Genomic DNA, 12,043 nt, shown 5'->3' on the forward strand with positions numbered 1-12,043 from the left:
AACCCTTAAGAGTCAGAATACACAACATTAAAATGATAAATGGTTTAATAAAAGTAACACTGCCACAATAAGTACACTGTTGTGGGTAATGCATTCCTTAAGATTATAATTCTGTTTTATGAAATGTCAACCAGAAAGTATATTTATTATTAATCTTACAAATGTAAATCAAGCAATATTTTAAAGAAAACCTATAACAAAGAAATAATTTGAAATTTTGGGATTTTCATCCTGGACAAAGCTGTTGTAAGATTTAAAAATTTAATCATGTAGCTCATTTACCATGCTCCCTGACGTCCTGTAATTTCCAAAGAACTGGTGCAAAGGGACATACAAAGAGAAATCAATTTCATATGCCCTTTCATTCAGTAACTAGAGAAACAAAAGCAAGTCAAAAAAAGCTTACATTTTATTCAACACCCAAGACCAAGACTAACCTGGAAAACAGCACTAAGAACAGCTCTGTTCAGTAGAATATTAGCTCTGCTTAGCAATTAATTTCTCAGATCACCATTTCTACATCCCTCTTCCCCACTAAAAATTCTAGTTGATTCATCTTGCCCTTTGGCTAACAGGCTGCATCAGACTGCAATGCCAATAGGCTTTACATTCCTGCAAGAACACTGTACTAGGCATCATCTAAAAATGAAGACTTAAATAATGATTCACTGCAGTAACACCAACATCTTAATTTTTCAAGTGCTTGCTTCTTAAGAGTTAAGAATCATTTCTACACAGGATGTGTTTTCCAAACAACAAAAGAAGACAATCTCTGCTCTGAAAAACTACAAAACACTAAGTAGATTAAGACAGTAAGAACAATACGTACTTTATGTGCAGGTTCACCTCCTGCAAGCACTATGGATAAACCATGTCCCTAAATTTTAATCACTCTTCAATCAATGCCTGTCTGGCATATTCATTTCCGTAACTTAATAAAAGTCCTTAAGTTTAAGCGAAATAAGAACAACACATATATAACGACAAGGCATACAGATCCTTCTGTTCTTAAGAATACACCTTTGCACTCAGCTGTCTATGAAGACTCACAACCTTGTACTTTTAAATGCTTCACTGAGACATGCTGAACAATGCCCATAAGATGCCCCTCACCACTGGAACTTTGCAAAGCCAGCTTCTAATTTTGGTGCTCTAAACTATGATTTATTTAGATGCCCAGAGTAGAAAAAAACCCAGCAGAACACTCATCATCCTTTACACTATCAACAGGCAGTATGTGTAAATGTCTACATGCAACTTTGATGAATATAATTACTAAAAAAATCTAGTCAATCAGGCTAAGTCATAACTTAAGAATACAATTCCTTACCCATCCCCCCAAAAAATTTGGTACAAACTGAAGGATATGACTGCAGTCTACCAATGCAAGTTTAGAAGTTTAAGACTACATATATTTCAGTCACATCCTATAATTACCTTCTAAAGAAAATTCACAACAACATAACTTAAAGAATGTTCACAACACAAAATAACTTCCTACCCCAAATACTCCTAGATTCACCTTCTCCCAGGTATCATTAATGACTTTTCAATAGAAAGATATAATTAACTTTTAAATGTGAGAATGACTTTGCTTTCCAAACAGGAACACACATATTATGAAACAGTTTTGTAATGCACCACAGGTTAAAAAAAAAAAAAAAAAAAAGTTTGTTGTTGTGTTCTTTGGTTTTTTTTGTTTTGTTTTTTTTTTTAATCAAGCAGTACCTATCCCAATTTTAAAGGTTAAAGCATATTTCAAATACTTAAGTCAGCAGCACCATATTGTACAAGATTTAGGTAACTGAGATACAAGATTTAGGTAACTGAGAACTCCCCCTGCAAAGTACTGCATTCAATTACACAGGGAATATAGATAAAATAAAAAGATGAAAAAAAAACCATTAAATACAATGCTAAGGATTTATACTGGGAAAATAAATGAACTTTTTCAATGTAGCTGTTAAAAAAAATAAATAGGTGTACCCACATGAAGCACATCCATTAGAGAAGAGAGATGAAATGTTTCATTGTAGCAGTTAAGGTACTGCTAACAAGTTTATAAAACATCAACAGTTTAAAAAAACCTACAAAAACAGAGATGCAACAGAAGACCTACCCTACAAGGAAAGACGGGGGGGGGGGGGGGGGGGGGGGGGGGGGGGGGGGGGCGGCGGGGGTAGCACCTTACTGCTATGGAGTGACCAAAATACTCCTTATGCAAGCGTAGCAAAAACACGTACAGCTCAACCCTTTCTTCTTGCTCCTAACCCTAGCTACTCAGTGTGTGCAGCCCTGTTTCCCAGCTAGAGACAACAGAGCAGAGGTGAGCAGCACTGAAAAAAACAGGAGAGAAGACATCTGAAGCTATTCACTCATTCAGACGCGATAAAGCCCCATGTCAGGGGAGCAGGAAGACTGGGAGGCACAGGAAACATGGCTCCACCAATGTCACTCTTACAAAAAAACTCACCCAGAGAAATTCTAGCACCTCCATTTAAAACATGGAAAAGTTCTTGTATTAAAGAAAGGAGTATTTGTTCCATGATATTCTACTAGTTTCTCTTCCATTCTTCCAAAAAGTTTAGCAACTTCCCATAGTAACAGCTGACATGACTGCTTTAATATGCCAGGCTTATGTTACAATGAAAAACAGGTACATGGAAAGCATGGACTGCTGAAGGATATTTCATGTTTACACAATAAGAAGATAAGGCCTTCATTGTAAGGAAGGTCACACTACTCTTCCAGAGGAAGAAAGACGACAGACACTACAGTCCTTCTCTTCAGTGTCTGGTGCTGAATCCTACTTCTGGGTTCAGCAACCTCTTCTAGGGATCCAGCCTTTCCTTCTAGGCTAACAGTATTCTGCTTCTACTGAACAGCCTGAAGATTAAAAACTAAAATTCTCAGTGTTGTGCTAAAAATGCATAACAATGAATCATGGAGGGATCTCTAATACAGAAGCTAAAGGTCCCTTTCCTCATTCTGAAAGTTAAGATAGCTAGAAACTTACTGATGCCCAATTTCAGTATTTAACAAGTGCTCAACTTACAGCTAGTTAGTTACCTGTGAAAGTTTATTTCTGCCCCCTTTACATCTAGATTAAAGATTAACTCCACAAGCACTCAAGCCCTGCTGAAAAGGACTTAAGGACCAGGCAGAAAAAAACCCGAAAAAAAGGGGTTTGAGACAGGATTTTTTTGCCAGAGCCCACATGAAACATCCCTAATCAAGCATAACCCTTAGAAGAATCCTGCATATAAGAAGACAGAAATCAAATTATGAAAGCAAGATTTTTGAAAAACTAAACGAACCTACTAGTTTTAAAGGAGCAGAACATGAAACATAAATTCGAACCCCACCAGACTTTCTACTCCCTCAGGAGTCATCGGTGTGCAGACATTTATCCTGGGTTCCATGGTGTAGAAACAAGAACATCTTATCTAAAAGGCATATTATGGAACTACAAGCAACTTTTCCATTGAATTAAGTTTATAGCTACAGGAAATGAGTGCAAACCCCTTAAATTACAAACTTTATTCTAGATTAAAAAGGAAAAAAGAGCAAGTGAATCTTCTGAGCAATAAAAATTTTCACAAGTCTCCACTGAAATAATTATAGGATGATATTCTCTGGTTTACTGAAAAGTGAAAAGAAAGTAATTTGTGTCATTCATCACATTAGTAATATTAAAAAAAACCCTAAACAAACAAAACCAACAAAAAACCCCACCCCAACACTAAAAGCTGCAATGTCACTTCCACCTTTACTTTTCATCTGAGACTGGCCATTCCAAGGTGAGACAACTTTTGTCCGAAAAAAAATTTTATGAACTACTGCCCCTCTTTCAACACAGGGTTACCTCTCATTTTTACATATACCAGTGAATTACCTTGTTTCAGTTAAGATGCCCTCTTTTAAACATAATGAAATGAGTGAAATGAATGCTTTGAAATCACTCTTAAGCGCAGCAGAATTCTGCAGACAAATCTTCTGATTATAAACTTACAATTGAGATTTTCCAATCTAAAAGTTTGCCACTGAAATTCTTAAACATATGGAATTGTTGGAGCCTAAATACAGACTTCTTTTTTCAACATGCAAAACACTCCTGAGCATCTAGAAACTGCATGTCCAGGCTCAAAAAGAACAGGATTGATGTCAACAGTGGGACAGTGTTTCTTGCTTCACTCTCAACTATATTCGTAAAATGATCCAGTCAACCACAAAAACAAAAAAAAAACCTTAAAAGCACAAAACTGAGCAACCACATTCAGACATCTAAAACAACATTGGACAAGTGACTCAAGAATTCCTAGAAAAGGTGCTCATGGTTACCTATCTCCATCCTTCTGCCCCGCATTTCATTACTCAATGTATCAGTTTACAATCTTCCCCAAAACCTTGCAATTTACATTATTTCCCTCACAGGTAATCCTTCGGATCGGACTCTTGAAAACCCTACAACCTACTGACCAGCATACACCAGTTTACAATCCTACCCTAAATAGGGAGTGGTAGGGGTGCTGTATGCCCCAAAGGTATATGTAGCTTTTCAGATCAATCAGATACATCACTTGATAAGAATAAAAGGATGTTTACCTAAAATAGCTCTGTTAAGAAAACCACCATCTTTCCACCCAAAGGATCAAAACTACTGAGCTGTAAGAAACCTCCTCAGCTCATGCTCACTTCAGAATCTGTCTTTAACCCTCTGCCACCTAGTGCAGAGCTGATCTTCAATGAGTTAATACAGTCACAGTCCACTGTTTTCCTCTTACAGGTTTTTACACCCACCCAGAACTACCCACTTGGCAGTATCTACTTACTTCAACACTGACAGCCTTTACTATTTGCCCCTAAGAGTTTGTCTTCCTCTCTTACTATGACCAGGGTCAAGGGATGTCTCAGAATCAGGACAAGCTTGATTAAGATTCCTTGATTTCCCATACAGAATACAAAATAGATTTTACATAATTACCATGTATGTGGTTTTCATGATAGTGGGGGGTTTTATATCTACTTAATTTAATTTAAAAAATGGTAAAACTTTATAAAATACCTGATTGTTTCAGTAATGCAACAGACAACCTCTTTTCATATCCAGAGTCTATAAACACATCACCTAAACAAACAAGGTGAAAACGGAGAGCGAAACAGAATGACATCCACACACCTGTAATTTTTAACATACCTAATCACAAATCATACAGTCACAGAACGATGGCTTTTATGATCTGCTCTAACAAACCCACTTTATGACACCTTAAAATTTGAGAGGCCTTTGAAAGTGATGCAAACATGGAGGAGCTTTGAGTATTTTAGTGCTTGCGTAAGGAAAAAGTGAACTAGATACTGACACCATCTAGTGGCACCTTGCAAAGCTAAATGCGACTAGCAGATTTTTGGCTTGCTGAAATTCAAAAAGAGCAAGCATTAATTTGATGACATATCCCTGGAAAAAGAACTTTAAAACAACTCAAAACACCATGTTCTTCTGTGTAACCAAGTACTTGTTTTCTTAAATAGAAATCTCTTTTTTAACGCTGATTTTCAAACAAGCACTAACATTTCTTAGTGCTTATCTGATGTGAAAAAAAAATACTAATATAGAAAATTAGCTGAAGAACTGCACAAGGGAAGCAAGGAAAGTGCACAAGTTGCTTTAAATCTGACAATGCTTCCAGGAAAAATAAATATTGTTAAACACCCAGGAGACATAGGCAGGTTATGGAAACAGCTTATTATGCAGCGCAGCACTTATGCACACTAGTATGTTAACCTAGCAAGATGAACACTGCTGAGCTGTAAAATCAAAGACATCAAAATGTGAGGGAATTCAAAGGTTGAGTCAATGGAATTGACTCTTTGCTGGGTAAAAAACAGGCTGGATGGCCAAGCCCAAAGAGCAGGGGTGGTGATGAGTCGCATTAAATCCAGTTGGCAGCCAGTCATAGGTGGCATTCCCCAGAGCTCAGTACTGGGGCCAGTCCTGTTTATTATGTTCATCAATAACCTAGACGAGGGGATTGACTGCACTTTCAGTAAGTTTGCAGACAACACCAAGTTGGTCAGAAATGTTGATCTGCTTGAGGGTAGGAAAGCTCTACAAAAGGATCTGGACAGGCTGGACTGGTGGGCTGAGGCAGGTTATATGAGGTTCAACAAGGAGAAGTACCAGGTCCTGCACTTGGGTCACAACAACCCCATGCAAACGCTACAGGCCTGGGGATGAGTGGCTGGAAAGCTGCTTGGTGGAAAAGGACCAGAGGGTACTGGTTGACAGCCGGTTGAACATCAGCCAGCAGTATACCCAGGTGGCCAAGATGGCCAACAGCATCCTGGCTTGTATCAGAACTAGTGTGACCAGCAGGGCCAGGGAAGGGATCATCCCCTGTACTGGGCACTGGTGAGACCGCACCTCAAACACTGGGGCCCCTCAGTGCAAGACGGACCCTGAGGTGCTGGAGTGTGTCCAGAGAAGGGCAATGAAGCTGATGAAGGGTCTGGAGCACAAGTCTTCTGAGGAGCGGCTGAGGGAACTGGGGTTGTTTAGTCTGGAGAAGAGGAGGCTCAGGGGAGACCTTCTCACTCTCTACAATTACCCAAAAGGAGGTTATAGCGAGGTGTGTGTCCGTCTCTTCTCCCAAATAATAAGCAATAGGACAAGAGGAAATGACCTCAAGCCGCACCAGGAGAAGTTTAGGTTGTATATTAGAAAAATTTCTTTCACTGAAAGGGTTGTCAAGCACTGGAACAGACTGTGCAGGGAAGTGACTGAGTCACCATCCCTGGAGGGATTTAAAGGCTGTGTGGATGTGGCACTTAGGGACATGGTTTATGGTGGACTTGGCAGTGCTAGGTTAATGGTCGCACCTGGTGATCATACAGGTCTTTTCCAACCTAAGTAATTCAATCTGTAATAACCAAAAGAAAACAATATTATCAAAGCTCAAGAAGAAAAATGCAGTTCAGGTCTTTTGTTGCAAGGCCTCAGTAAAGTGGCTGTTCTCCATTTCCAGAGATCTGTGCTAAAGTACTAAAGAGACAATCGAAGAAGCTTAAAGCATGTCTTCCCTTTAACGCAGAATGAAGGCAGACACAATTAAGAAAGAAAAACCACTAAATAGTCCTCTAAGTAATTTTATTAACAACTACACATCCTCATCCAGAAATATAATGCAGCAGCAAAGTGATGAGAAGCCCACTGGCCCACGATCATGTCCAACCACATGCTGCACAGGAGACTAGTAAGTGTGTAAGACATGCAAGACACACAAGAGCTTGACAAGTAGTTTACTATTACAGAAATCCTCTAGATAATGAACTCTAAGAAAGATCTTAAAATATTGAGAATATCAGTGAAGGAACACCATGGAAGAACACAGCTCAGAAGCCCTTTGAAGAGTATATTCCATAAAATGACGAAGTAACAACTGTTTATTTAGAATACTGCCTAAAATGAAAATTTTCAGTCAAAAAACATGGTCCAGCTATATTCTGTAATAACAATCTTCTACTGCTAACCTCTGCCCCCACACACCCTATTTATAAAGCTTAGAACATTAAAATGTTCTTTAAGATAACATTCTTACTTCTTTCTATAGGAATTTTACATAATGATTTGAACCACCTGAAATTAAACCATCCAAAATTTAACAACAGCATCCTGACAATGAAATAAAACAGCTTTACACAGAAGCAACCCAATATTTCTGCCAGTTATTAACAATTACATACAACAAAATAAAAACCTTAAACCTAAAAATCACACATATTTGAAAAATAGTCATCTCTTCCTCAATCATTCTGATTGCTATGCTACTTAAAATTCACTCTAGTTCTTTAGGACTTTTCATCAGTAAAAGACAGCCCAGTAGCAACCAGCACAATCCCATCTATGCCAGGAAGTTCTCTCTTACAGTTTACAAGATGACCTCTACTACTCTGTACCTTAGAACACAGCACACTGAAATGCTTCCTAATGACAATACTTTCGTTCAAAGTCCTAAAAGACTAAAACATTAATCACTATAGAGAAACTCTCTGCAGAGCTGGGTTTGTAAGTAGAAAGGAACACAAAATACATTGCTGAATTTGAGAGTTGTTCACTCAGCCAACCAAATTTACACAAGAACAATCAAAAAGTTTTTAAATTTTGGTTTTAGGCTGTATCTTAATAAATGAGCACCTCAATAAACATTCTGGGTTTTTTTTCCGGTTTTATTTTAAATTGTAGCCTAACAATTGCTAAAAAATGCCCTTGGACTAATTAACACTATCTTATAAATTACTTACAATATTTTTGTATTAGTGCTTTTGACAATGCAGTCATATCTACAAAGTATTTTAAAAACTGTTCTGACATAGTACATTAAAAATGTGATCACCACTTGAGTACAACAATAAGAATTATTTTACTGTAGTATTTACTGTGCTTTAGTAACTGATGTGAATAACTGCGTGTTTCTTCCAAATCATTAATTGCATTATCTACTTCCAGGAATTTTGCTTAGAGAAAAGCAATTCAAGGAGACAAATGATAGAAGCTTGTGTCTGCTTGTGCAACAGTTTCTGTCCAACAAGTCAGAAGCTGGAACACAGCCAACACATACAGACCCTTCTACAAAACAGATATAAATCCTTAAGGAAAACAGAGATGATGTCAGAGTCCATGAGCTCATTAAACAGCATTCAACTGGAACCCAAACCTTCAGGACCACAGTCTACACTCTGTGCTTCTTATGGAAACCAGAGTCACGGGGAAAAAAATTAAAAATGTCCAACTACTGATGTAGCATCATTTTCCTCCAAGACTAGCAGCACAACAATTTTGGTAAAAACCTGGCCCTCCCAAGGAATGCAGAGCACCATGGAGTCCTAGCAGGATTCACAATGCTGCCAGCATCCAAAGGCCTACATGACAACTCATCAACCGTCTCTGGCAAAATCTGAAGCTGAGGTTTCACATTCTGGGGCAATTGCATCACTTTTCTACTAGGTTATTTTTCAGTTGGATCAGTTCCCCATACAGCTGCGTGTTCAGCTGTGCCAGCACAAACCAGAGAGCAGCAACAAGCAGACGGGGGTGCCACTAAAGACAGCACAGGGAACAATGGGTTTGGAAACCTCTGAAACAATCAAACAGCTGGGGAAATAGCTGCCTCGTTAAAAAAAGGCAGAAGACATCAGATTAGAGTTAGGAAAATGCCACTGAGGAAACAGAATAGTTTTGACTGGGAGGAGCAAATGTTCTCATTTTGGGAAATCCTGAAGCCAAATTCTGGCCAGTAATGACAAAGACAACAAAAGCTGGGCACAGAAACCACCTTGAACATACTTATGAAGCTGGATCAATTTGCCTTGGTTATAACCATCTGAATACAAATCAGTGGCTCACAGTATTCAAAATCTGCAAAAAGGGTGATACCTTGCCTAAGAGCTTCCCCTAACACTACCAGAGTGCAATTAGCAAGACAACTCAATTTCGTGGCTGCAGAGAAAACCCTTTAGCTAACAAAGCAATTCAAACATACTGCATTTTGGGAAAACTACAAGCTGCAGACCAGCTTCAGATACTTTAAAGGGTAGGAAAACACACTGTGATACTCTAGTCTAACCTCAGATATAATACAGAGAGGAATGAACCTCATCAGTAATTTCTGGTGTCTCCAACAGAAGTAGTGAGTTTAAAAGTACTTCTTTTTGATGAAAAAAAGCATATTAATTCCGGACTTAAGTGGCTATGAGTGACATAAAACATAATGCATTTCAACAGAAATCACTACAACATCTAAAATGTAATTTTAAAATAGAAATATATATGCTAGATGTATTTAGGCTTCGGTAAGACATCAGCCATCCATCATCTTACTCCACATTCAAAGGCAGCCTGCCCCCTCAACCAACATTGCCTGCATACGTGCAGCACGTGCAGTATTTGCCCGGTTAGTTCCACTAATGACGTGCAGTAACCTTTCCATTAGTCTTTCTCAAGGTCCCTCTTTTCTGGGGTACGAGTCCTAATTCTTAATTCTTATAAAGAAATGACCTACAGTCTTTTCTACTACATTTATGAAGAGGTATTAGCTACATGAAAGTATTAACACACACCAAATACACCCAACTGAATGATCCACATTTATCAACGTATTTGTGACAAAATGAGACAGATCAAAACAGAAAAAAACATATGTGAAACCTAACAAATATCTATCAGCTGAGCTTCACCTTGATCACTGATCATACTTCTGTGATCAACTAACAACTTTGTTCTGCTTCACGCAAACTATGTTGCAAGACTTTTTAAACAAAGAACACTATCACATTTGCCTCTTAACAAACACACCTTTCTACATTATATACAAAGGTGTACAGATTTATTAAAGATATTTAATTAAATAAATATGCTTCCAAGGGAAAAAAAATGAAAGTTGCGCAGCATTTGTCATGCTGCTATCCTGTGATATTAATTACATCCAATTTATTAAACACATCAACTTCCTCACAACTTTGTCCAAGACTATTCAGACTAGACAGGTAAGTTCTGAAGATCATCCTGCTTCAGCACTTTACAGTTCTTGATCTTCAGGACTTAAAAACTAGATAAAATATACAATAGTGAGATCAAAACATTTCTGAACTCCATTTACTTTTCAGTTCCCAAGCATTTAGTATTTAACTATAATTGCAATTATAATGTATGATAATTGAAATAACAGGATTTATAGAATGGAAGAAAATTTATTTTCACTTTAAATCATCATGCAATGCGCCAACATTTTACTTCTTTCATGTAACAGTAGTAAATTAATTATAGGATGCTTAAGACTTTTTGCATTGTGGATGATACTTCTACGGTGTTTAGTACTGGAATTCACCAACTGTTACAAACACGAACATGTGTCCCTCACTTCATAAAAAAAACCCTTTAACTTCCCTTTTCCCATAGATTCAAATTCCTCCAGTATTATTTTCACTACTAGCCCATTTCTTTAAAAATACAGATACACCTTATTTATTTTTTATACTTTGTTACTAGCATAGTTTTTCCATTCCTTGAGACTTCTTTCATGGCTGAGATGTGACTTTAAATAGGCATCTAAGAAAATGTTAAGTATTTTCATTCAGGTTTTTAATGCCTAAATGTTTCTTCCCACTCAGTTCTGCTCATGCATGCTTACAGTTCTGGAGAACTAGTATTTTCAACAATCATTTGTATTTTTTATGCTTGTTCTTAAAACTATATACACATCACAAAGCAGACTCCCCATCAGTAAACCTTGCCTCTGAACCATAGCAACACCTAGTCCTGTCACTCGTAACTGTTACAAACTCAAAAGCAGTTAATACAGTTCAGTCCACAATACTGTGCTGTCTTTGCTAAGTAAAATACATCTGATAAGCCATACTGCACTCACTTCATACCAAGTTGCATTAGACTAATCAGAAACAGCAGCTTAAGTTGTGTACAGAGGGAGTGGTTGAATTTTCATAAAATAAAGCCAAACCAAATCAAATAAAACCATGGGATCAGACTATTCTTCAGTAAACTGTATAGCCAGCACATTGCCCTGTTCCCTTCAGGTTTTCCCATGTCTCTGACTGGAAACACCAGTGGTTATGAATGTAGGCTGTAGGTATAAGTTGTAGGTTCCTAAGCTGTCGGTACAAGTTGTGGGTACTGATGTCCCTAAGCTCCGCATACATTTAACAGAAAGAGACAGATGCCTTGATAACTCAAAGCCTTCTGAATTTACATATTGAATTTACATAACTGCAAACTCCTACCTAGTAACATTAGATCCAAACGTGTCACCTAAAAAACAAAAGCTCCAGGAATCCTAACTCATCATGTTTTATGTCAGACATAGTGAACAAGTGGACACATAGACACACTGTTACGAAATGGTCCACAGCTAGCCTGAATCTCTAAGCAGTGCTTTTGAACTACAATCAGTTACAATTAATTTCCCTATTTCTATGTCCCAAGGTAACTGTAAACTAGTATTTTTGCGTGTTTGGAAAAAAGCATGCAGTG

General features: G+C 37.7%; 1 protein-coding gene across 19 annotated transcripts in view; it reads right to left on the reverse strand.

Moving 5' to 3' along the window:
- KDM6A (lysine demethylase 6A) overlaps positions 1-12,043 on the reverse strand; it is a 162,955-nt gene that overhangs the window by 113,555 nt on the left and 37,357 nt on the right. The gene's annotated exons all lie outside the window — the stretch shown is intronic.

This window comes from Falco naumanni, chromosome 2, assembly GCF_017639655.2.
Source record: "Falco naumanni isolate bFalNau1 chromosome 2, bFalNau1.pat, whole genome shotgun sequence".
NCBI lineage: Eukaryota > Metazoa > Chordata > Aves > Falconiformes > Falconidae > Falco > Falco naumanni.